The 25918-nt window shown below is 47.3% G+C and overlaps 1 pseudogene; it reads left to right on the plus strand.

Moving 5' to 3' along the window:
- Positions 1 to 25918, plus strand: part of LOC138286957 (zinc finger protein 135-like) — an 88562-nt pseudogene that overhangs the window by 26064 nt on the left and 36580 nt on the right.

The following is a 25918-nucleotide window of genomic DNA, read 5'->3' on the forward strand; positions in this document are numbered from 1 at the left end:
ACCTAGTGACACTGGTAGTGTTGAAGCGACGTTACTCAAAGTACGGACCTTCATTGGCGGCCCGCGGACACGTACAGGAAACGCCATATAAAAATGGCTGCAGTATATAAACATAGAAGAGGGCAGCGGGAGCATACGCAATCGTGGCTTCTTTGCGCATGCTCCCACGGCGCTCTTCTATGTTTACCTACGGCGGCCATTATTTATGGCGTTTCCATGCCGATCCTGGAAGCCAAAGCCCCATAAAAGTTAGCGCTTGCAGCTAACTTTTACGGGGCTTTTTCATCTGCTTCCTGTCACCGGCTCCACGTCTGCTGCCCGCCTGCCTGCCTGCCGTTCTACATTTGTGGCATCTTTACAGTGCTTTATTGAGGCACTTGGTTATTTATTTATTTGTTTTTAATGCAGTGTGTGTGTTACTGGGGAAGGGGTGAGAGCAGATGGCGCTGTGTGTGTGCGCTGTGTGTGTTACTGGGGTAGGGGTGAGAGCAGATGGCACTGTGCGTGTTACTGGGGTAGGGGTGAGAGCAGATGGTGCTGTGTGTGTGCGCTGTGTGTGTGTTACTGGGGTAGGGGTGAGAGCAGATGGCACTGTGTGTGTGTTACTGGGGTAGGGGTGAGAGCAGATGGCGCTGTGTGTGTGTGTTACTGGGGTAGGGGTGAGAGCAGATGGCGCTGTGTGTGTTACTGGGGTAGGGGTGAGAGCAGATGGCGCTGTGTGTGTTACTGGGGTAGGGGTGAGAACAGATGGTGCTGTGTGTGTGCGCTGTGTGTGTTACTGGGGTAGGGGTGAGAGCAGATGGCGCTGTGTGTGTTACTGGGGTAGGGGTGAGAGCAGATTGCGCTGTGTGTGTGCGCTGTGTGTGTGTGTTACTGGGGTAGGGGTGAGAGCAGATGGCGCTGTGTGTGATGTAGGGGTGAGAGCAGATGGCGCTGTGTGTGTATGGCGCTGTGTGTGTTTAGCAATGTTTTGAAAAAGGGGGCAGGGTGGTTGTGCCCCCTATAAGCCCCGTCCCCCTACCCCCGCTGTCACTTCAGTGCGGCCCTCGGCCGCAAACCATACTGCAATTTTGGCCCCCGATAAAAAGTTTGTGAGTACCCATGTGTTAGAGGGTCACACATCAGTACAACATCTTTCACTCCTAGAGGCCAGGTTACTAGGATCCAGACAGTTAGGGACAGGTCTCCCTCTGAAACATCCCATATTTCCTCTGTGTCTAAACATTCCAAACCCACCCACCCTGAGGATAACTTGATGGAAAGGGAACTCAGAAAGCTGAGGGTAGACGAGACCAGACTGAAGCTTAAACAGCAGCATTTGACCTTGGATAGGGAATCCCTAGACAGAGAGAGGGAAAGACAGAGGTAGGGGTTAGTTCCCCATGGTGGCAGCAGCAGTATTTCTGATAGCAATCCTGTTAGAGAGCAAGATTCCAGGAATCTGCATAAGATAGTCCCCCCTTACAAGGAGGGGGGTGACATCAATAAGTGGGTTGCTGCACTTGAGAGGGCCTGTATGGTACAGTTGGTCCCTCAAAGGCAGTGGGCTGCTATTTTGTGACTATCTTTCACTGGAAAGGGTAGGGATAGGTTCCTTACTGTCAGAGAAAGTGATGCCAACAATTACAAAGTTTTGAAGGATGCACTCTTGGATGGATTTGGCTTAACCACTGAACAATACAGGATTGAGTTCAGAGACACCAGAAAAGAGTCCTCTCAAGACTGGACAGATTTTGTGGGCTGTTCAGTGAAGGCCTTGGAAGGTTGGTTGCATGGCAATAAGGTTTCTGACTATGAAAGTCTGTATAATCTTATTCTGAGAGAGCATATTCTTAACAATTGTGTGTCTGATTTGTTGCACCAATACCTAGTAGAGTCTGATCTGACCTCTCCCCAAGAATTGGGAAAGAAGGCAGACAAATGGGACAGAACAAGACTGAACAGAAAAGTTCATACAAGAGGATGGCAAGAAGAAAGATGGTGAGAAATCTCAGGATAAGCATGGGGATAAGGGTAACAATAAAGATCCTTCTTCAAATCCTAAACGCTCTTCAGGGGGTGGGGATAAATCAACTTCTTCACAACATACACACATTAAAAGGCCTTGGTGCTTTGTGTGTAAAAATAAAGGCCATCGGCCAGGGGATAAGTCCTGCCCAGGTAAACCCCCTGAGCCTACCACCACTAATACATCAAACTCTAGTGCCCCTAGCAGTAGTGGTAATAGTGGTGGGACTGCAGGCAACAGTCAAAATAAGGGTGTAGTTGGGTTCACTTTTGGGTCCATCATAGAAACTGGGGTAGTCAGTCCCAAGACAGTTTCTGTCACACCTGGTGGCATTGGCCTTGCCACACTGGCTGCTTCTCCCCTTACAATGGATAAGTACAGGCAGACAGTTTCCATAAATGGCGTTGAAGCTCAGGCCTACAGGGACACAGGTGCCAGTATCACTTTGGTGACTGAAAACCTAGTGTCTCCTGCACAACACATCATTGGACAACAGTACAAGATTATTGATATCCATAACTCCACTACGTTTCTTCCCTTAGCTATAATTCAGTTTAGTTGGGGTGGAGTTACTGGCCCTAAGCAGGTGGTAGTGTCACCTAGCTTACCTGTAGACTGTCTCTTAGGTAATGACCTAGAGTCCTCAGGTTGGGCTGAGGTAGAGTTTTATACCCATGCAACAATGCTGGGTATCCCTGAGGAATTGCTTCCTCTCATTTCAGCTGAAATGAAAAAGCAAAGGAGAGAAAAAGGCCTGAAAACTCAGGATCCCTCTCCAACAACAGGTAAAAAAAAAGGTATCACAGTATCCCCTAACCACCCTGCCCTTCAGGATACCATTCCTGTGGTAGGAGAAACATCTCCTAGGGTGGCACCTGTTCCAAGGGAATCATCAGCTAACACAGCTGTACTCCCTGAGGTGGAAGTACCTCTCTGTGGGATAACTAATATTGGTGAGAAAAAGAGCACCACTTTAGTTAACATGGAGCATCCCTCCAACCCTCCCAGAGAAACTTTAGTGCAGCAACCCTGCACTGCCTCACAACACTTAGGACAGCAGCCCTCACCGGTGGGTGTAACACAGGGACGAGAGGCCTTTTATTGTCACCTTTGCCGGTGGGTGTAAAACGGAACCGCAGCTGAGATACAAGAGGACTGAAGGCTCATATTCAGGGTATCATTCTTCTGCCTTAGAAGCTCCCCCATCACTGAGAGAACTACCATGAGGCCAAACAAGCGTTAGATATTTCACAAGAAGAATACTTGGATATTATATTTAAATATATATAAAAGGGAAACTCTCTACTCTTTGTCTTGACTGTCCCCTTAAAGCCCACCGGCCGCTCTCCCCCGCCCCGGCCCCCCAGGCCTCACCTCCTATGTCACCTCGAAGCTCCCACTTCGTCCTCTGTGAGGAAGTGCTGAAGAGTTTTACTTCCGGGTGACCGGAGGCAGCGACAGCACCAGCAGCTGGTGGGGAGGTCTGATGAGCCGCTCTCAGCAGAGGCAGAAAAGCTTCAGAACCCGGTGAGGGCTCTGAGGAATATAACGTCCGGGTCAGCCGTGGTAGAGGCAGAACAAGCAGCGGAAGCTGATGAGCTCCTCTCAGCAGAGGGAATGTAATAGTATCCGGGTTAGCGGCGGCAGAGTCAGCACAAGCAGCGGGTCTCAGCCTGCTCTGTTTCCAGCCTCCTGCAGGGGAGGAAGAGCCCCTGAGGGTCTGTGCAGTTAATCTTCAGACCCTCACAGCCCCCGCCACCTCAGACCCCAAATCTGCCCCTGCCCCTGCCCCCACAGCCCAAGGAGGAGGCGAGAGCCTGGAAATGCCTGCACAGGTTTCTGCTCAGGTAGGAGATTGTCAGCACCTTCTGCTGTGTTTGTAGAAATAGACTGAATAATCCTGGAGGAAATCTCTGCCAGGAGCCGGGCTGAGCTGGGCTCTTCTATCCGGGGACGCCTGGGGGCTTTCCTTCCGGGCCTGGGGGTGTTTGTAATCATCATTTGTGTTAAAGAGGGGATCTGTGCACTGCACTGAGGGATCTGTGCACTGCACCCTACTGCACTGTGAGAAATCTGTGCAGTGCATCCTACTGCACTGTGAGGAATCTGTGCACACTGCACTGCATATTACAGCACTGGGAGGAATCTCTGCCAGGAGCCGGGCTGAACTGGGCTCTTCTATCCGGGGACCTCTGGGAGGGGGGGGGTTCTTTCAGGGCCTGAGGGTGTTTGTGGTCATCATTTGTGTTAAAGAGGGGATCTGTGCACTGCATCTTACTGCACTGTGAGAAATCTGTGCACTGCATCTTACTGCACTGAGGGATCTCTATGCACTGCATCTTACTGCACTGTGGGGAATGTATGTACTGCATCTTACTGCACTGTGAGGAATCCGTGCTCTGCCTCTTACTGCACTGTGAGGAAAGTGTTCAGTGCACTGCATTTTACTGCACTGTGAAGAATCTGTGCACACTGAATATTATTGCACTGAAGGATCTGTGTACTGCATCTTACTGCACTGTGAGGAATCTGTGCACTGAACTGCTTCTTACTGTGCTGTGAGGAATCTGTGTACTGCATGTAACTGCACTGTGAGGAATCTTCTGTGCAGTGCACTGCATCTGACTGCACATGAGGAACCTGTGCACTACATCTTACTGCACTGTGAGGAATCTGCGCACTGCATCTTACTGGACTGTGAGGACTCTGTGCACTGCACTGCATGCCACTGCACTGTGAGGAATCTGTACACACTTCACTGCACTGTGAGGAATTTGTGCACTGCACTACATCTTACTACACTGTGAGGAATATATGTACTGCATCTTACTGCACTGTGAGGAATCTTCTGTGCAGTGCACTGCATCTGACTGCACTGTGAGAAATCTGTGCACTCCATTTTACTGCACTGTGAGGATTCTGTGCACTGTGAGGAAAGTGTTCAGTGCACTGCTTCTTACTGCACTGTGAGGAATCTGTGTACTGCATGTAACTGCACTGTGAGGAATCTGTGCACTACACTGCATCTTACTGCACTGTGAGAAATCAGTGCACTGCATCTTACTGCACTGTGAGGAATCTGTGCAGTGCACTGCATCTAACTGCACTGTGAGGACTCTGTGCGGTTCACCGCATCTTACTGCACTGTGAGGAATCTGTGCACACTGCATTTCATCTTACTGCGCTGTGAGGAGTTTCTGCACTGCATGCACTGTAGTTTACTGCACTGTGAGCGATCTGTACACTGCATCTTACCGCACTGTGAGAAGTCTGTGCACACTGCACTGTGAGGAATCTGTGCACTGCATCTTACTGCACTGTGAGGTATCTGTGCCCTGCACTGTGTCTTACTGCACTGTGATGAATCTGCACTGCACTGCATCTTAGTGCACTGTGAGGAATCTGTGCACTGCATCTTACTGCACTGTGAGGAATCTGTGCACTGTATCTTACTGTACTATGAGGAATCTGTGCACACTGCACTGCATCTTACTGCACGGTGAGGATTCTGTGCATTGCACTGCATCTTACTGCACTCTGAGGGATCTGTACACTGCGTCTTACTGCACTGTGAGGAATATGTGCACACCACTGCGTCTTACTGCACTGTGAGGAATCTGTGCACTGCATTGCATCTTACTGCACTGTGAGAAATCTGTACTCTGCATATTACTGCACTGCGAGGAATCTGTGCGCACTGCATCTTAATGCATTGTGAGGAATCTGTGCACTGCACTGCATCTTACTGCACTGTGAGGAATCTGTGTACTGCATCTTACTGCATTATAAGGAATCTGCACATGCGTCACTGCATCTTACTGCTCTATGGTGAGCTTGTGTCACTGCACTACATCATACTGCACTAGGAGAAATCTGTGCACCCTGCACTGCATCTTACTGCACTATGAGGACTCAGTGCACATTACACTGCATCTTACTGCACTAAGAGGAATCTGTGCATGCTGCACCACATCTTACTGCACTATGAGAACTCTGTGCATGCTGTAGTACATTTTACTTTACCGTGAGAAATCTGTGCTCACTGCATCCTAATGCACTATGAAAAATCTGTGCACACTGCAGTGCATCTTAGTGCACTATGAGAAATCTGTGCGCACTGCAGTATTTTTTCATCCAGACCCCTTGAGATGTAGATAAGCTTTATCTGTCGATCATACTGTGACCACAGGTGTCCTGGCACTAGTGGACCAAGAACAGACTCATGGAATATAACAGACAGACACAGCACAAGCCAACAGGACAGTGCATCAACAGAATAAGTACATTGTCAGATTGTTCCTGAAGCAACTCTGACTTCATAATGGGAAAACATGAGTCCAGGGGCCAAAGGTAGCCCATTCCAAAGCTGGCGATCCTGCTCACTGAAGGTCCTCCGCCTACATCTAGTCCTCCATTAACAAGAAATATGATTTACGATCTGTTGGCTGAATCGCAGAAGCCATGTAAGAGTGTGGGCCACCAACTTGTCTGACAGGGACGTTGGACTACCTCTGTGCTTTGTAAAAGGCCTGATGAATAAAACGGAGGATTTTAAAGAGATGCCTGGGAACCAGTGAAATGACATGATGACGTTTCTGCAGCACTAGCATCTGCATTACTGATATATTCAGTGTCTGCTGCAGTCTTCCCATCACAGCCTCCAGTAAGCCAAGATAGATAGTCTTCTTGGTAGAGAATAAATGTTCTTACCTCTTCCACTCTCTTAGGAGTGGGGAGTAATGCCAGAATCATTCTAAGGATCCACAGTTGTAAAACACAAGAACAGTTTTTTTCTGTTCATTTGTTGCTTGTAAACAACAAAAGAGTCTCTCAGGGAAGAACATAGGGTTTCCTATCTGAAGCAGGCCACACCCACATGACCCTGATGTAGGTACAATGCATCCTTAGAGTGTAGTAAAAAGTAGTGCAGTGCAGAGATTTCCTCTTATGTTAGCACTCCTTACAATGTAAGTAAAACACAGCGTGATGTGCAAAGATTCCCTCATTTAGTTAAAACCCCTCACAGTGCTAGTTGTGAGAAAAGGCCTCTTTTTGACATGGTTACCTCCCACTTTGTGCCTGATGTATGATGTAGCCCAGAAATTGTAGTGGTCAGTGCCCCTGCTAACCACGATCTCTGGGCCAGAGCTCTTTCCCTAAAACTGTTGTGATGAATTGACACAATTAGAACGCCTTTAGCTTTAGCTTCAGCACTCTGTCCATCATCCTTTTGTGTTGCTAAAGTTGCCCTAAGTGGGAAGGATATACCTAGATGTGGGTCCTGTGTTCACTGTGCTTCTGGATTCAAGCTAGCCTGGCCGAAGAAGGGTGATACCTTGAAACCGGTCCCAGGATGCTTGTTTCTGGTCCAGGGAGGACCTGGCCTGGCAGTTCCGGCTCAACTGTTCCTATGGGGAATAAGGTCAAGACTGATTGGCATATGGCTTGGTCCAAACTGAGGTGGCATGATGAGCAAAAGGACAATGGATTAAACCCATTTCTGTGACTGGGGGTGAGTGTTAGAAAAGTTTCAGCACTCCATCCATCATCCTTTTGTGTTGCTAAAGTTGCCCTAAGTGGGAAGGGTATCCCTAGACATGGGTCCCGTGCTCACTGTGCCACTGGATTCAAGCTAACCTGGCTGATGAAGGGTGATACCCTGAAACCGGTCCCAGGATGCTTGTTTCTGGTCCATGGAGTGTAGGAAGCTGGCCTGGTTTATAGTGGGTACCTAAGGTACTTACACCTTATACCAGGACCAGTTATCCCTTATTAGTGAAATGTAGGCAGTGTCTAGAAGCCAGGCTCTCTAGGGGTAGTGTGGATGAGCAGCCAAGGCCTATCTAGGAGACATGCTAAACTCATGTAATACCTTTGTAGTCACACAGTACTCACACACATGAAAGAAAATACTCAGTGTTACAAAAATAAAGGTACTTTATTTTGGTGACACAAATGCCAAAAATACCATAGAGACTATGCTCCCTTAGGAGGAAAGTAATACACAAATTATATACACTAGTATGCAGAAATAGCTGTAAAAACAGTTAGAAAACAGTGCAAATAGTGAAAATCACAATAGTTAGAAATGGGCTTAGGGGGAACACAAACCATATACTAAGAAAGTGGAATGCGAAAGTCAGTTTCCCACCTAGGCAAGTGTAGTGTGTAGAGGGGTGCTGGGAGTATTAGAAAACATCAAAGGTAAGTAATAGAACCCACCCCAGCGCCCAGGAAAGCAGGAGTAAATCACAGAAACTTTCCTAGAACACACAAGAACACGAGAAAGAAGATTATGTAAGAACCAGAAGAGACTGCAAGACACCAACGATGGACTCATGGACCTGAAGACTTGTGGAAGAAGGGGACCAAGTCCAAGAAGCACAGAAGAGTCCAGGAAGAACAGGAGCCCCTGCTAACCCGTATGAAGGTGCAAAAGAAGAGCATTCAGTGAAGAATAGTCAGTACTGCACCCAAGAAGATGGATGCAGGTTCCTGGTTGGTGCAGATGATGTCCCACGTCGGATGGATGAGTGCAGGCTGGTTTGCGTTGCTGGATTCCACCAACAAGCTTTGGCACATGCAAAGCTCACGGTTAGCGGAAAATGGCGCTGCCCGGGACCAGGAGGAACCTGGTGGACTCTACCCAGGAGAGGGAGACAGAGACGGCTCTCAGCAACTCAGACAGCCCTCAGAAGACCAGGCAGCGCTCACAGGAGTCCCACAGCACGGGGACAAAGACGGTGCAAAAGGAGGCCCACGCAGTACTACACAAAGGGATCCCACGCCACCGGAGAACCACACAGGAGGCTGTGCATCGCAGGAAAGAGTGCTGGGGGCTGGAGCTGCACGGTGCATGAAGAAGTTCGTGGAAAGATGCCATCAAGCCTTGGCAACTGCAAAACATGTGGTGCATGGGGGTACTGTCTTGTGTGGGGAGGCAAGCTCTTACCTCCACCAAAGTTGGACAGTTGGACGCCTGGACTGTCGGGACCACTTCAGTCCACCCCCCGTAATGCTGGATCCATGCACTTTATCAGGAGAGGGGACCCAAGCCACCGGTCATCGCTGCAGAGGGGTGCCTGCTGAAGCAGGGAAGGGACTCCTTCACTTCAAGGGAAATTCCTTTGTTCTTCTGGTGTAGGCTGAAGACAGGCTGTCCTCTGAGGATGCAAACAGTTGCAGTTGCTGGCAGAAGCTGGATATACAATGTTGCAGAAGTCGTCTTTGTTTCTTTGTTGCAGTTGTAGAGTTGTAGGGTCCAGATGCAGTTTCTTCGTTAAGAAGATGAAGAAAAGGATGCAGAGGATTCCTGCTGGAGTCTTGCAATCTGAATCTGAGGAAACACCCAGAGAGACAGTAAACAGCGCCTAGGGACTTATAAGGGGGCACCAGTATGCCAATTATGAGTGGGATACTGAGTTAACAATATCCAACAATCAATTTAAAAGGAGAGAGAGCAGAAGCACTGGGGTCCTGATTAGCAGGAACCCAGTGACACAGTCAAACACACTGACAAACAGGCCAAAAATGGGGGTAACCTTGCTAGAAAATAGGCTACTTTCTCACATATAGCAGTTCCGCAAGCTCACATACTAGTTCCTATAATGTGTGGTATGGATTGCTTAAGTACCCTATAGATAGCCACTCGTTCTGTTAACAAATGTTTTAATTCTGGAGCAGCTAACTGCGGATGTTATGACGAGGGATGTAACCAACTAACTCCTGCCAAGTATGCCTGGAAGGCCTAAGGAACCATTCTAACTGTTCTCACCACAAATGGTAACTCATCCTTCAACAATGCTTGATATTCTTGAAAACCTACGGGGAAACGGTCAGAGGTTTCTAATATTGTGAAAGGTCCATAATTTGCAGAAATATCAGGACAGTAGGAGCTCTGCATGTTGTGAAATGTCTAGTTGTAGGATCTACAGGTTCAATATTCTCCCCACAAATACAATATTTGAAAGGGGGTTGTTGCATAGAGACTACTAGAGTTAAGATGCCCTCAGCCTGGGGTACACTTGTCCCGTGAGTTACTGTGTTAATGAACCCCTAAAATTGATTCAAACTGATGAAACTGAAATGAGTATTTTCTTCTAATCAAGCATTAAGCAAATCCTAAAGTTACTAGGTAATCCTTAGCTGAGAAGGATGTAATCAATATTATGAAAGGTGCCTCCCTGTTAGTCATAATTGGTCAGGTCTTGTGGGTGCGTCCCAGGGATACTCAAACTCTGCATTATTTATAAGTGAGTTCCCGAGACCTTTTCCCACATGTGTGACTACACAGGAGAAATCCACACTTACATTTGAGAAGGCTTTAACAAAAATGAATCCTTAGACAATTGCCAATATTATGAATCCATGTAATCAATATAAACAGAACATACATGAAAACAGCAGCAATAAAACAGTAGATTAGCAAAAATGGCAATGTTATTGATGGTTTTAGATATAATCACTATATGATGGAACGTTCAAGGCCGTAGCTCATTTAAACCTGCTCAGCATGAAGAATGCCTACACAAGCTGGTCAGAAGGAAGGGACATGTATACTTCAGAAGGTGTTTTGTTAATCTGCTGCTGTGTAAGGCTTTGCATTTCTTATTGGCATTCCATACTCCGAGAGTAGAGAGCTTGAGTCTTACTGAGCTACAAGTCCATGGCCTTTAGGACTGAGATGTTTGCATCTCAAGCCTTATTATCCCTTGAAATCTGAAGATGTCCTCTTTGATGAATTTCCTGTGCGTTCAGGTTGAATACACTTCGCAGATTATCTTAGAATTAGTCAGATATCACGTTTTATGATGTTACTTGCACAAATTACCATATGAATTCAGTTGCACAAACACAAAACCTGTATTTAAAATGAATGAATCTATGAATGAATGCATACTTGAAGAAAATTGGAACATCGCAACGCACAGGATAGTGTTCTGAAAATGCTTTCTGGGTTTGAATGTTTGGCATTCACTGCAGGTTTGTTGCTTGGAATCTAACTAGTAACCTCTAATCCAAACGCCTCACACAGGTCATGGGTTCATTGTTCAGTGTAAGTGATCAGCACATCCTCTACCCACTGACTGTCTAAATCAGGGGTCGCCAACCTTCTCTGTAATAAGAACTACTTACGCTCAATGAAAATCATCCTGAGCTACTAATATTATTAGTGTTGTAATAGTGTTCGCATCAGACAAGATTAATTTAGTGATCATCCCATGCAAGATTACAAGCAGTAATCACCTCAGTACATTGGGGGGGGTACCAGTTGTAATGTCAAAAAGGCTTTCTCAGTTTAGAATGCCTGTACCTAGGTCACACTTAATGACATCTGCTATGCCCTTCGCACCAAGGTAGTAACATGAGTAAAGCACCTCCTCAGTGCCACAAACATTATAACTCAAATATCAGCTTTAAATATATTTTGCAAATTTAACTATTTTTTCTAAAAATCAGCATTAGAGTTCTGAAAATACTCATGTTTAGTCTTGTATACACATTTTTTAATTTTTGGATACATTAATTAATTCAAACAAACAAAAGCTTTTAATGTAATAGGGTTGGCTGCACAAAGAAGAACTACTTAAAAGTAGATGGAGAGCTAACAGTAGCTCATGAGCTACCCATTGGTCTAAATAAACTCATTGCCATCCTGGTAGAAATTGCGTTGATGTTTGACCTGGGTGTAACCTAGAGGCAAAGCATAAAGAATTTGTGCAACACTTCAAAGAGTAAAACAGTGAAAATACTACACAAAAATGTTCCACACCAGTTTCGAAAAATAGATCTAAATTTAATATATAAAACAAGAACAAAATGACAAAAATCCATTAAGTAGAAACTGAGTCATGAATTTTTAAAGAGTAAACTGTAAAATAGTGCTTAGTGGAAAGAAGCGCCAACCGGGAATATCTGGTCACCCTGGACCAGGACAAACTCAAAACTTTCAGGCTGACCGCTATGGAGCACAAGTTGGCTACAGGAACCCAGCTAGGCCTGCTGAACGAAAGAACCTTTAAATCCTGGTTGCAGAAGATTGCGTGGGTCCGAAACACAGATGCATCACTCCGCTGCAAAGGTTCCAACGAGGCGTGTGATGCAGTGGCAGCTCCTTTATAGGGGACAAAAGGGCAGCGACCCCCCAAACCATCATGCCTCACTCTGCATCTCATTACTAACACATCACAGCTTTTACATAAAAACAAACAATCTCACTGATCATTTGTTTACATATAAAAGTATAATATCATCTTGTGTCACAATATGGCTCCTTTGGCTGTACTGGGCATGTGTCAGGCGTGAGCTGTTACAGCCCATACGTACACATACACAATGCACATCTGACATACTGCACTAGCGACAGGCACCTTGTCAGATAATGGCAATTTGGGGCCTGTCCATCATGCGCCCTTATGCCCCATTAGAAGTCACGGTAATGGAACAAGACAGCCTCATGTCGTATCTGAGCTTCTGATTGAGCATAAGGGGTTGTGCCTCGCTCTGGTGCCCTGTTTAGTGAATCTGGGCAGTTGCTAGTTGGGAATCGTGACTTTCATGTTGAGGACTACCCCGCGTAAGTATCAACTCGTGTGTATGAGGGGGAGGGTGTCTATATTGTTTATGTGAGGGTCTATGAGCCTGCACCAGTGTATGTATATGTGAGTGTCTGTGAGCCTGAACCAGTGTATGTATATGTGAGTGTCTATGAGCCTGCACCAGTGCATGTATATGTGAGTGTCTATGAGCCTGCACCAGTGCATGTATATGTGAGTGTCTATGAGCCTGCACCAGTGCATGTATATGTGAGTGTCTGTGAGCCTGCACCAGTGCATGTATATGTGAGTGTCTGTGAGCCTGCACCAGTGCATGCATATGTGACTGTCTATGAGCCTGCACCAGTGCATGTATATGTGTGTCTATGAGCCTGCACCAGTGCATGTATATGTGAGTGTCTGCGAGCCTGCATCCGTGTATGTATATGTGAGTGTCTGCGAGCCTGCACCAGTGTATGTATATGTGAGTGTCTGCAAGCCTGCACCAATGTATGTATATGTGAGTGTCTGTGAGCCTGCACCAGTGCATGTATATGTGAGTGTCTGTGAGCCTGCACCAATGTATGTATATGTGAGTGTCTGCGAGCCTGCATCAGTGTATGTATATGTGAGTGTCTATGAGCCTGCACCAGTGCATGTATATGTGAGTGTCTGTGAGCCTGCATCAGTGCATGTATATGTGACTGTCTGTGAGCCTGCACCAGTGTATGTATATGTGAGTGTCTGTGAGCCTGCACCAGTGTATGTATATGTGAGTGTCTGTGAGCCTGCATCAGTGTATGTATATGTGAGTGTCTGTGAGCCTGCACCAGTGCATGTATATGTGAGTGTCTGCGAGCCTGCACCAGTGTATGTATATGTGAGTCTCTGTGAGCCTGCACCAGTGTATGTATATGTGAGTGTCTGTGAGCCTGCATCAGTGTAGGTATATGTGAGTGTCTGTGAGCCTGCATCAGTGTATGTATATGTGAGTGTCTGTGAGCCTGCACCAGTGCATGTATATGTGAGTGTCTATGAGCCTGCACCAGTGTATGTATATGTGAGTGTCTGTGAGCCTGCACCAGTGCATGTATATGTGAGTGTCTATGAGCCTGCACCAGTGTATGTATATGTGAGTGTCTGTGAGCCTGCACCAGTGCATGTATATGTGAGTGTCTGCGAGCCTGCATCAGTGCATGTATATGTGAGTTTCTATGAGCCTGCACCAGTGTATGTATATGTGAGTGTCTATGAGCCTGCACCAGTGCATGTATATGTTAGTGTCTATGAGCCTCCACCAGTGTATGTATATGTGAGTGTCTGTGAGCCTGCATCAGTGTATGTATATGTGAGTGTCTGTGAGCCTGCATCAGTGTATGTATATGTGAGTGTCTATGAGCCTGCATCAGTGTATGTATATGTGAGTGTCTATGAGCCTGCACCAGTGCATGTATATGTGAGTGTCTATGAGCCTGCGCCAGTGCATGTATATGTGAGTGTCTATGAGCCTGCACCAGTGTATGTATATGTGAGTGTCTATGAGCCTGCACCAGTGCATGTATATGTGAGTGTCTGCGAGCCTGCATCAGTGCATGTATATGTGAGTGTCTATGAGCCTGCACCAGTGTATGTATATGTGAGTGTCTATGAGCCTGCACCAGTGCATGTATATGTGAGTGTCTATGAGCCTGCACCAGTGCATGTATATGTGAGTGTCTGCGAGCCTGCATCCGTGTATGTATATGTGAGTGTCTATGAGCCTGCACCAGTGCATGTATATGTGAGTGTCTGTGAGCCTGAACCAGTGCATGTATATGTTAGTGTCTATGAGCCTGCACCAGTGTATGTATATGTGAGTGTCTATGAGCCTGCATCAGTGTATGTATATGTGAGTGTCTATGAGCCTTCACCAGTGCATGTATATGTGAGTGTCTATGAGCCTGCACCAGTGTATCTATATGTGAGTGTCTATGAGCCTGCACCAGTGCATGTATATGTGAGTGTCTATGAGTCTGCATCAGTGTATGTATATGTGAGTGTCTGCGAGCCTGCATCAGTGCATGTATATGTGAGTGTCTCTGAGCCTGCATCAGTGCATGTATATGTGAGTGTCAGTGAGCCTGCATCAGTGTATGTATATGTGAGTGTCTGTGAGCCTGCACCAGTGCATGTATATTTGAGTGTCTATGAGCCTGCATCAGTGCATGTATATGTGAGTGTCTGCGACCCTGCATCAGTGCATGTATATGTGAGTGTCTGCGACCCTGCACCAGTGCATGTATATGTTAGTGTCTATGAGTCTGCACCAGTGTATGTATATGTGAGTGTCTGTGAGCCTGCACCAGTGTATATCTGAGTGTCTGTGAGTCTGCACCAGTGCATGTATATGTGAGGGTCTGCGAGCCTGCATCCGTGTATGTATATGTGAGTGTCTATGAGCCTGCACCAGTGCATGTATATGTGAGTGTCTGCGAGCCTGCACCAGTGCATGTATATGTGAGTGTCTATGAGCCTGCATCAGTGCATGTATATGTTAGTGTCTATGAGCCTCCACCAGTGTATGTAAATGTTAGTGTCTATGAGCCTGCATCAGTGCATGTATATGTGAGTGTCTATGAGCCTGCACCAGTGTATGTATATGTGATGTCTGCGAGCCTGCACCAGTGCATGTATATGTGAGTGTCTATGAGCCTGCACCAGTGTATGTATATGTGAGTGTCTGTGAGCCTGCACCAGAGCATGTATATGTGAGTGTCTATGAGCCTGCACCAGTGCAGGTATATGTGTGTGTCTATGAGTCTGCACCAGGGTATGTATATGTTAGTGTCTATGAGCCTGCACCAGTGTATGTATATGTGAGTGGCTATGAGCCTGCATCAGTGTATGTATATGTGAGTGTCTATGAGCCTGCACCAGTGCATGTATATGTGAGTGTCTATGAGCCTGCACCAGTGCATGTATATGTGAGTGTCTATGAGCCTGCACCAGTGTATGTATATGTGAGTGTCTATGAGCCTGCACCAGTGCATTTATATGTGAGTGTCTATGAGCCTGCACCAGTGCATGTATATGTGAGTGTCTATGAGCCTGCATCAGTGCATGTATATGTGAGTGTCTGCGACCCTGCACCAGTGCATGTATATGTGAGTGTCTATGAGTCTGCATCAGTGTATTGTAGGAGGCTGGACTGGCTTGTAGTGAGTACCAAGGGGTACTTGCACCTTGCACCAGGCCCAGTTATCCCTTATTAGTGTATAGGGTGTCTAGCAGCTTAGGCTGATAGATAATGGTAGCTTAGCAGAGCAGCTTAGGCTGAACTAGGAGACGTGTGAAGCTACTACAGTACCACTTAGTGTCATATGCACAATATCATAAGAAAACACAATACACAGTTATACTAAAAATAAAGGTACTTTATTTTTATGACAATATGCCAAAGTATCTTAGAGTGTACCCTCAGTGAGAGGATAGGAAATATACACAAGATATATATACACAATAGCAAAAATATGCAGTATAGTCTTAGAAAACAGTGCAAACAATGTATAGTTACAATAGGATGCAATGGGGAAACATAGGGATAGGGGCAACACAAACCATATACTCCAGAAGTGGAATGCGAACCACGAATGGACCCCAAACCTATGTGACCTTGTAGAGGGTCGCTGGGACTATTAGAAAATAGTGAGAGTTAGCAAAATAACCCACCCCAAGACCCTGAAAAGTGAGTGCAAAGTGCACCAAAGTTCCCCTAAGGACAAAATAGTCGTGTTAGAGGGAGAATGCAAGGAAAACACAAATCAGCAATGCAACAACGATGGATTCCTGTCTGAAGGTACCTGTGGAACAAGGGGACCAAGTCCAAAAGTCACAAGCAGCTCGGAGATGGGCAGATGCCCAAGAAATGCCAGCGGTTGGTGCAAAGAAGCTCTTACTAGGCTGAAGAACTGTGAATACTGCAGGAACGACAAGGGCTAGAGACTTCCCCTTTGGAGGATGGATCCCCCACGCCTTAGAGAGTCGTGCAGAAGTGTTTTCCCGCCGGATGGACGCCAACAAGCCTTGCTACACGCAAATCGTGCGTTTGGCGATTTTGGACGCTGCTGGGGCCCAGGAGGGACCAGGAGGTCGCAAATTGGACCTGCAGAGAGAGGGGACGTCGAGCAAGACAAAGAGCCCTCACTGAAGCAGGTAGCACCCGGAGAAGTGCCAGAAACAGGCACTACGAGGATGCGTGAAACGGTGCTCGCCGAAGTTGCACAAAGGAGTCCCACGTCGCCGGAGACCAACTTAGAAAGTCGTGCAATGCAGGTTAGAGTGCCGTGGACCCAGGCTTGGCTGTGCACACAGGATTTCCGCCGGAAGTGCACAGGGGCCGGAGAAGCTTGCAAAGTCGCGGTTCCCAGCAATGCAGCCCAGCGAGGTGAGGCAAGGACTTACCTCCACCAAACTTGGGCTGAAGAGTCACTGGACTGTGGGGGTCACTTGGACGGTGTCGCTGGATTCGAGGGACCTCGCTCGTCGTGCTGAGAGGAGACCCAAGGGACCGGAGATGCAGCTTTTTGGTGCCTGCGGTTGCAGGGGGAAGATTCCGTCGACCCACGGGAGATTTCTTCGGAGCTTCTGGTGCAGAGAGGAGGCAGACTACCCCCACAGCATGCACAAGCAGGAAAACAGTCGAGAAGGCGGCAGGATCAGCGTTACAGAGTTGCAGTAGTCGTCTTTGCTACTATGTTGCAGGTTTGCAGGCTTCCAGCGCGGTCAGCGGTCGATTCCTTATCAGAAGGTGAAGAGGGAGATGCAGAGGAACTCGGCTGAGCTCATGCATTCGTTATCTGAAGTTTCCCCAGAGACAGAGACCCTAAATAGCCAGAAAAGAGGGTTTGGCTACCTAGGAGAGAGGAAAGGCTACTAACACCTGAAGGAGCCTATCACAAGGAGTCTCTGACGTCACCTGGTGGCACTGGCCACTCAGAGCAGTCCAGTGTGCCAGCAGCACCTCTGTTTCCAAGATGGCAGAGGTCTGGAGCACACTGGAGGAGCTCTGGACACCTCCCAGGGGAGGTGCAAGTCAGGGGAGTGGTCACTCCCCTTTCCTTTGTCCAGTTTCGCGCCAGAGCAGGGGCTAAGGGGTCCCTGAACCGGTGTAGACTGGCTTATGCAGAATTGGGCACATCTGTGCCCAACAAAGCATTTCCAGAGGCTGGGGGAGGCTACTCCTCCCCTGCCTTCACACCATTTTCCAAAGGGAGAGGGTGTCACACCCTCTCTCAGAGGAAGTTCTTTGTTCTGCCATCCTGGGCCAGGCCTGGCTGGACCCCAGGAGGGCAGCTGCCTGTCTGAGGGGTTGGCAGCAGCAGCAGCTGCAGAGAAACCCCAGGAAGGGCAGTCTGGCAGTACCAGGGTCTGTGCTACAGACCACTGGGATCATGGAATTGTACCAATAATGCCAGGATGGCATAGAGGGGGCAATTCCATGATCATAGACATGTTACATGGCCATATTCGGAGTTACCATGGTGAAGCTACATATAGGTAGTGACCTATATGTAGTGCACGCGTGTAATGGTGTCCCCGCACTCACAAAGTTCAGTGAATTGGCTCTGAACAATGTGGGGGCACCTTGGCTAGTGCCAGGGTGCCCTCACACTAAGTAACTTTGCACCTAACCTTTACCAGGTAAAGGTTAGACATACAGGTGACTTATAAGTTACTTAAGTGCAGTGTAAAATGGCTGTGAAACAACGTGGACGTTATTTCACTCAGGCTGCAGTGGCAGGCCTGTGTAAGAATTGTCAGAGCTCCCTATGGGTGGCAAAAGAAATGCTGCAGCCCATAGGGATCTCCTGGAACCCCAATACCCTGGGTACCTCAGTACCATATACTAGGGGATTATAAGGGTGTTCCAGTAAGCCAATGTAAATTGGTAAAAATGGTCACTAGCCTGTCAGTGACAATTTGGAAAGAAATGAGAGAGCATAACCACTGAGGTTCTGATTAGCAGAGCCTCAGTGAGACAGTTAGTCACTACACAGGTAACACATTCAGGCACACTTATGAGCACTGGGGCCCTGGGTTACCAGGGTCCCAGTGACACATACAACTAAAACAACATATATACAGTGAAAAATGGGGGTAACATGCCAGGCAAGATGGTACTTTCCTACACAACCCCCCACCAAACGAAGGACAATAAGACTAGCCATTACCTGATGAGTCTTCATTGTCTAAGTGGAAATATCTGGAGAGTCCATCTGCATTGGAGTGGCTACTCCCAGGTCTATGTTCCACTTTATAGTCCATTCCCTGTAGGGATATGGACCACCTCAACAATTTAGGATTTTCACCTTTCATTTGTTTTAGCCAAAGTAGAGGTTTGTGGTCTGTCTGAACAATGAAGTGAGTGCCAAACAGGTATGGCCTCAACTTCTTCAGAGCCCAGACCACAGCAAAGGCCTCCCTCTCAATGGCAGACCAACGCTTTTCTCTAGGGGTCAACCTTCTACTAATAAAAGAAACAGGTTGATCCTGGCCCTCAGAATTAAGTTGTGATAGGACTGCCCCTACTCCTAATTCAGATGCATCAGTTTGGACATAGAATTTTTTAGAGTAACAAGGGCTTTTCAGGACAGGTGCAGAGCACATGGCCTGCTTCAGCTCCTCAAAAGCTTTCTGACAGTTTGCTGTCCATAATACCTTTTTAGGCATTTTCTTTGATGTGAGGTCATTAAGAGGGGCTGCAATGGAGCCATAGTTCTTAATGAACCTCCTGTAATACCCAGTGAGGCCTAGGAAGGCTCTCACCTGAGTCTGAGTGGTAGGGGGAATCCAATCAATGATAGTTTGGATTTTCCCCTGAAGTGGTGCAATCTGTTCCCCACCAACAAGGTGTCCCAGATAAACCACCTTACCCTGCCCTATCTGGCACTTTGAAGCCTTGATAGTGAGGCCTGCCTTTTGCAGGGCCTCCAAAACTTTCCATAGGTGGACCAGGTGATCATCCCAGCTGGAGCTAAAGACAGCTATATCATCCAAATATGCTGCACTGAAAGCTTCCAGCCCTTGCAGGACTGTGTTCACCAACCTCTGAAAAGTGGCAGGTGCATTTTTCAATCCAAAAGGCATTACAGTAAACTGGTAATGTCCTCCAATGGTAGAAAATGCAGTCTTAGGTTTAGCATCTTCTGACATTTTGATCTGCCAATACCCTGCAGTCAAATCAAAAGTGCTTAGATACTTGGCAGATGCCAGTGTATCTATTAGCTCATCTGCCCTGGGTATAGGGTGAGCATCTGTTTTGGTTACCAAGTTGAGACCTCTATAGTCTACACAAAACCTCATTTCCTTCTTTCCATCTTTAGAATTGGGTTTTGGTACCAGTACCACAGGAGAAGCCCATGGACTGTCAGAGTGCTCAACCACTCCTAGTTCCAACATCTTCTGAACTTCTTCCTTTATGCAGTCCCTGACATGGTCAGGCTGCCTATAGATCTTACTTTTGACAGGTAAACTGTCTCCAGTATCTATAGTGTGCTCACACCAAGAAGTGGTGCCTGGCACAATGGAGAAGAGTTCTGAAAATTGTCCTAGGAGATTTATGCAATTATCTTTCTGCTCAGCAGTAAGACAATCAGCCAAAACTACACCTTCCACAAGAGCATCTTGTTCTGTGGAAGAGAAGAGATCAGGTAGAGGATCACTGTCTTCTTCCTGTCCCTCATCTGTTGCCATGAGCAGGGTTAGATCAGCCCTGTCATAGTAGGGTTTCAGGCGGTTGACATGGAGCACCCTAAGGGGACTCCTGGCAGTGCCTAAGTCAACCAAGTAGGTGACTTCACCCTTCTTTTCAACAATTGTGTGGGGTCCACTCCATTTATCTTGGAGTGCTCTTGGGGCCACAGGCTCCAAGACCCACACTTTCTGCCCTGGTTGGTACTGAACCAAAACAGCCTTCTGATCATGCCATTGCTTCTGGAGCTCTTGGCTGGCCTGAAGGTTTTTACTGGCCTTTTTCATGTACTCAGCCATCCTTGATCTGAGGCCAAGTACATAATCCACAATATCCTGCTTAGGAGCTTTTAAAGGTTGTTCCCAACCCTCCTTTACAAGTGTGAGTGGACCCCTAACAGGGTGTCCAAAAAGAAGTTCAAAGGGGCTGAAGCCCACTCCTTTCTGGGGTACCTCCCTGTAGGCAAAAAGGAGGCATGGTAGAAGGATATCCCATCTCCTGCGGAGTTTTTCAGGGAGTCCCATAATCATGCCTTTGAGAGTTTTATTAAATCTCTCCACCAGTCCATTTGTTTGTGGATGATAGGGTGTTGTGAACTTGTAAGTTACACCACACTCCTTCCACATGGCCTTTAAGTATGCAGACATGAAATTGCTTCCTCTGTCTGATACTACTTCCTTTGGGAAGCCCACCCTGGAAAATATTCCCAGGAGGGCCTTTGCCACTGCAGGAGCTGTAGTGGTCCTTAAAGGAATAGCTTCAGGATATCTTGTGGCATGGTCCACTACCACCAAGATAAACCTATTGCCTGAAGCAGTAGGAGGGTCAAGGGGGCCAACTATGTCAACCCCTACCCTTTCAAAGGGAACCCCAACCACAGGCAGTGGGATAAGGGGTGCCTTTGGAGTGCCACCTGTCTTGCCACTGGCTTGACAGGTTTCACAGGACTTACAAAATTCTTTTGTGTCCTCAGACATCCTAGGCCAATGAAACAGTGGTACCAATCTGTCCCAAGTTTTCATTTGACCCAGGTGCCCAGCTAAGGGAATGTCATGTGCCAGTGTTAGGAGGAACTTTCTGTACTCCTGAGGAATCACTAATCTCCTGGCAGCTCCAGGTTTAGGATCCCTATGCTCAGTGTACAAGAGGTTGTCCTCCCAGTAAACTCTGTGTGAGTCACTGACATCCCCAGTAGCCTGTTTGACAGCTTGCTGTCTGAGACCCTCTAATGTGGGACAGGTTTGCTGTGCCACACTCAGCTCCTCTCTGGCAGGCCCCCCTTCACCCAAAAGCTCAGCAGTGTCTGCTTCCAGCTCCTCTGGTGTAGGTTCTGCACAGGGAGGGAATTCTTCTTCCTCAGAAGTTGAATCCACTGTAGAGGGAGGGATAGTAGGAAGTGGTTTGCTTCTACTAGCCCTAGCTTTAGGGAGCACTTGGTCCATTGTTCCAGGATCCAAGCTTCCCTGTCCTTTTTGCTTTTTGGCCTGAGCCCTTGTCAAAGCAAAAATATGCCCTGGGATGCCCAGCATTGCTGCATGGGCATCCAACTCCACATCTGACCAAGCTGATGTCTCCAAATCATTTCCTAGTAGACAGTCTACAGGTAAATCTGTGGCTACCACAACTTTCTTTGGACCAGATACCCCCCCCCAGTTGAGATTTACAACAGCCATGGGGTGGCTTTGTGTTATGTTGTGAGCATCGGTTACTTGGTACTGGTGTCCAAGTATGTGTTGTTCAGGGTGCACCAGTTTCTCAATCACCATTGTGACACTGGCACCTGTGTCCCTGTAGGCCTGGACCTCAACACCATTTATTAGGGTTAGTTGCTTGTACTTCTCCAAGTTATGGGGGCAAGCAACCAAAGTGGCTAAGTCAATAGCCCCTTCAGAGACTAAAGCAGCCTCTGTGGTCTCCCTAATCAGACCAACCCCAACTAAATTACCAAAAGTGAGCCCAGCTACTCCCTTGGATTGGCTATTAGTAGGTTTGCTCCCACCACTACTGCTATTAGTAGGGACACTAGGTGTAGCAGTAGGGGTTGTAGTGGTAGGAGCTGTGGTGCCTTTCTTTGGACAACTGGGATCTGTTGTCCAATGGCCTTTTATCTTACATAAATAGCACCATGGTTTCTTTTCCTTGTTCTGATTAAAGGAGGATTTGGGCCCACCACCCCCACCAGAGTGTTTTTGTGGGCCTGATGAAGACTCATTTTTAGATTTGTCCCCACCCTTGTCAGAAGACTTACCATCCTTCTTTTTGTTGCCATCTTTGTCACCCCCTGTATGAACTTTTCTGTTCACTCTTGTTCTGACCCATTTGTCTGCCTTCTTTCCCAATTCTTGGGGAGAGGTCAGATCAGAGTCCACCAAGTACTGGTGCAACAAATCAGACACACAATTATTAAGAATATGCTCTCTCAGGATCAAGTTATACAGGCTGTCATAATCAGTAACTTTACTGCCATGTAACCACCCCTCCAAGGCCTTCACTGCCTGGTCAATGAAATCAACCCAGTCTTGTGAAGACTCCTTTTTGGTATCTCTGAACTTTATCCTGTACTGTTCAGTGGTTAAGCCATAACCATCCAGGAGTGCATTCTTAAGAACTTGGAAATTGTTAGCATCATTTTCTTTTACAGTAAGGAGCCTATCCCTACCTTTTCCAGTAAATGATAGCCATAGGATAGCAGCCCACTGCTTTTGAGGGACATCCTGTACAGCACAGGCCCTCTCAAGTGCAGCAAACCACTTGTTAATGTCATCCCCCTCCTTGTAAGGGGGAACTATCTTGTGCAGATTCCTGGAATCATGCTCTTTTGCAGGATGACTATGGGGAATACTGCTGCTGCCACCATGGGTATCTAAACCCATCTTCTGTCTTTCCCTCTCTATTTCTAAAGACTGTCTATCCAAATCCAGCTGTTGCTTCTTGAGCTTCAGTCTGGTTTGCTCCACTCTCAATCTATTGAGCTCCCTTTCTAACAATCTGTCATCAGGGTGGGTGGGAGGGACATTTCTAGATACAGAGGTATGATGGGAATGAACAGAAGGAGACCTGTCCCTTACTAAGGGCACCCTAACAGCTTGGCTACCAGCATAATGTGAGAGCACATCATCAGTATGATGTGATTCAACCTCTGTACCAACTATGCTAGACTGTCTAGTAATGGGCAGGCTGAGAAGTTTCTTTCCTGAACCTTTTCCTGGGGGAGTCCCTGGATCAGATTGAGAACCATTAGCTACTTTTTCTACAGATTGGGCACTTATGGCCTTATCCTGTACTCTAAGCATATTAATTAACAGTTCTAAGGAAGGATTCTTCCCTACACTCAAACCTCTCTCTATGCAGAGACTCCTTGCTCCTTTCCAGCTAAGGTGATCATATGCAAGTTTGGACAGTTCAACTTTTTGGCCTGTGCCAGACATTTTTAGAGAGAGTTAAAGTGATAGACAAAGAGAAAAAAGTTTTCAGAACTTTTTGGAAAGACAGAAAAAAACTTTTTAAACTTTTAAGAACTTTTTGAAAGTTTAGAAGTACTTTTCAGCACTTAGAAAAGAGTGAAAAGAGGAAATGCAAAACTTTTTGGCTATGTGTATATACACTCACCTTGTTTTGTATATTTTTCTCTTATGAAAAGTACAATGACAAGAGTGGTAAGTAGTCTCAAAGCACTTATCCCACCGCTGCACAACCAATGTAGGAGGCTGGACTGGCTTGTAGTGAGTACCAAGGGGTACTTGCACCTTGCACCAGGCCCAGTTATCCCTTATTAGTGTATAGGGTGTCTAGCAGCTTAGGCTGATAGATAATGGTAGCTTAGCAGAGCAGCTTAGGCTGAACTAGGAGACGTGTGAAGCTACTACAGTACCACTTAGTGTCATATGCACAATATCATAAGAAAACACAATACACAGTTATACTAAAAATAAAGGTACTTTATTTTTATGACAATATGCCAAAGTATCTTAGAGTGTACCCTCAGTGAGAGGATAGGAAATATACACAAGATATATATACACAATAGCAAAAATATGCAGTATAGTCTTAGAAAACAGTGCAAACAATGTATAGTTACAATAGGATGCAATGGGGAAACATAGGGATAGGGGCAACACAAACCATATACTCCAGAAGTGGAATGCGAACCACGAATGGACCCCAAACCTATGTGACCTTGTAGAGGGTCGCTGGGACTATTAGAAAATAGTGAGAGTTAGCAAAATAACCCACCCCAAGACCCTGAAAAGTGAGTGCAAAGTGCACCAAAGTTCCCCTAAGGACAAAATAGTCGTGTTAGAGGGAGAATGCAAGGAAAACACAAATCAGCAATGCAACAACGATGGATTCCTGTCTGAAGGTACCTGTGGAACAAGGGGACCAAGTCCAAAAGTCACAAGCAGCTCGGAGATGGGCAGATGCCCAAGAAATGCCAGCGGTTGGTGCAAAGAAGCTCTTACTAGGCTGAAGAACTGTGAATACTGCAGGAACGACAAGGGCTAGAGACTTCCCCTTTGGAGGATGGATCCCCCACGCCTTAGAGAGTCGTGCAGAAGTGTTTTCCCGCCGGATGGACGCCAACAAGCCTTGCTACACGCAAATCGTGCGTTTGGCGATTTTGGACGCTGCTGGGGCCCAGGAGGGACCAGGAGGTCGCAAATTGGACCTGCAGAGAGAGGGGACGTCGAGCAAGACAAAGAGCCCTCACTGAAGCAGGTAGCACCCGGAGAAGTGCCAGAAACAGGCACTACGAGGATGCGTGAAACGGTGCTCGCCGAAGTTGCACAAAGGACTCCCACGTCGCCGGAGACCAACTTAGAAAGTCGTGCAATGCAGGTTAGAGTGCCGTGGACCCAGGCTTGGCTGTGCACACAGGATTTCCGCCGGAAGTGCACAGGGGCCGGAGAAGCTTGCAAAGTCGCGGTTCCCAGCAATGCAGCCCAGCGAGGTGAGGCAAGGACTTACCTCCACCAAACTTGGGCTGAAGAGTCACTGGACTGTGGGGGTCACTTGGACGGTGTCGCTGGATTCGAGGGACCTCGCTCGTCGTGCTGAGAGGAGACCCAAGGGACCGGAGATGCAGCTTTTTGGTGCCTGCGGTTGCAGGGGGAAGATTCCGTCGACCCACGGGAGATTTCTTCGGAGCTTCTGGTGCAGAGAGGGGGGAGACTACCCCCACAGCATGCACAAGCAGGAAAACAGTCGAGAAGGCGGCAGGATCAGCGTTACAGAGTTGCAGTAGTCGTCTTTGCTACTATGTTGCAGGTTTGCAGGCTTCCAGCGCGGTCAGCGGTCGATTCCTTATCAGAAGGTGAAGAGGGAGATGCAGAGGAACTCGGCTGAGCTCATGCATTCGTTATCTGAAGTTTCCCCAGAGACAGAGACCCTAAATAGCCAGAAAAGAGGGTTTGGCTACCTAGGAGAGAGGAAAGGCTACTAACACCTGAAGGAGCCTATCACAAGGAGTCTCTGACGTCACCTGGTGGCACTGGCCACTCAGAGCAGTCCAGTGTGCCAGCAGCACCTCTGTTTCCAAGATGGCAGAGGTCTGGAGCACACTGGAGGAGCTCTGGACACCTCCCAGGGGAGGTGCAGGTCAGGGGAGTGGTCACTCCCCTTTCCTTTGTCCAGTTTCGCGCCAGAGCA

This window comes from Pleurodeles waltl, chromosome 4_1 (genome assembly GCF_031143425.1).
Source record: "Pleurodeles waltl isolate 20211129_DDA chromosome 4_1, aPleWal1.hap1.20221129, whole genome shotgun sequence".
Classification (NCBI taxonomy): domain Eukaryota; kingdom Metazoa; phylum Chordata; class Amphibia; order Caudata; family Salamandridae; genus Pleurodeles; species Pleurodeles waltl.